Source organism: Penaeus monodon, chromosome 29 (assembly GCF_015228065.2).
Source record: "Penaeus monodon isolate SGIC_2016 chromosome 29, NSTDA_Pmon_1, whole genome shotgun sequence".
NCBI classification, from domain to species: Eukaryota; Metazoa; Arthropoda; class Malacostraca; order Decapoda; family Penaeidae; genus Penaeus; species Penaeus monodon.
The window spans coordinates 1,259,392-1,260,047 of record NC_051414.1 but is presented as its reverse complement, the minus strand read 5'-3'; the positions used below and the strand labels follow the sequence as shown (position 1 = coordinate 1,260,047).

General features: G+C 45.4%; 1 pseudogene; it reads left to right on the top strand.

Moving 5' to 3' along the window:
- LOC119591611 overlaps positions 1 to 429 on the top strand; it is a 25,189-nt pseudogene extending 24,760 nt beyond the window's left edge.
- The last annotated feature ends 227 nt before the right edge of the window (positions 430 to 656 follow it).

The window sequence follows — 656 nt, the reverse complement described above, 5'->3', positions numbered from 1 at the left end:
GTGTGCGTGGGTGGTGCTGCCTTTGCGGCTCTGGCGGAGTTTGGCTGGGCGCTGTCGTCCGCCTCTCCCGCCCTGTCGGTCCGCTGCCCGCGCCCTTGTCCGTTTGTGTGCCGTTGGGCCTATCCTTCCACGGGAACTGGGATCCACCCACTTTCTAGGTTGCTGCTGGGCCCGGGGCGGTGCTTCGCCGACTCCACAGGCCCGGTGCTCTCTACAAAAAATGAAGGCAAATTATATTAAGCCACAACCTCCCAAAGTGGACGTGTCTGTGCCACTCCCTGACGTCATTTAAATCGCATGTTCTAGTGGAAACTAGGAAGGCTACAGAAGGCACCAGCTCCAGGTTAGCGGAATAGTTTTGTTTTAAGAAAAGTTAATTTTTTTTTTTTCATATCTCTCTAGCTTTACCCATTTTCATGTTTCTTTATTCACATGCACCCTGTTCTCTCTGCGGACCTTAGGCTTAATCATGGTGCATGTACAGTTATTTATAGTAAAGATATTTACAAAGATATTAGCTGTAAATACCTAATGAGTGTTTTTGTCCCATAGCAACGATTTTTATGTCATATATACTCTCTTTGCAAATAGAATGCATAATTTCTTGTACATACATCTGTCACATAATGTGATTTTTTCATATTCATACATCAGTT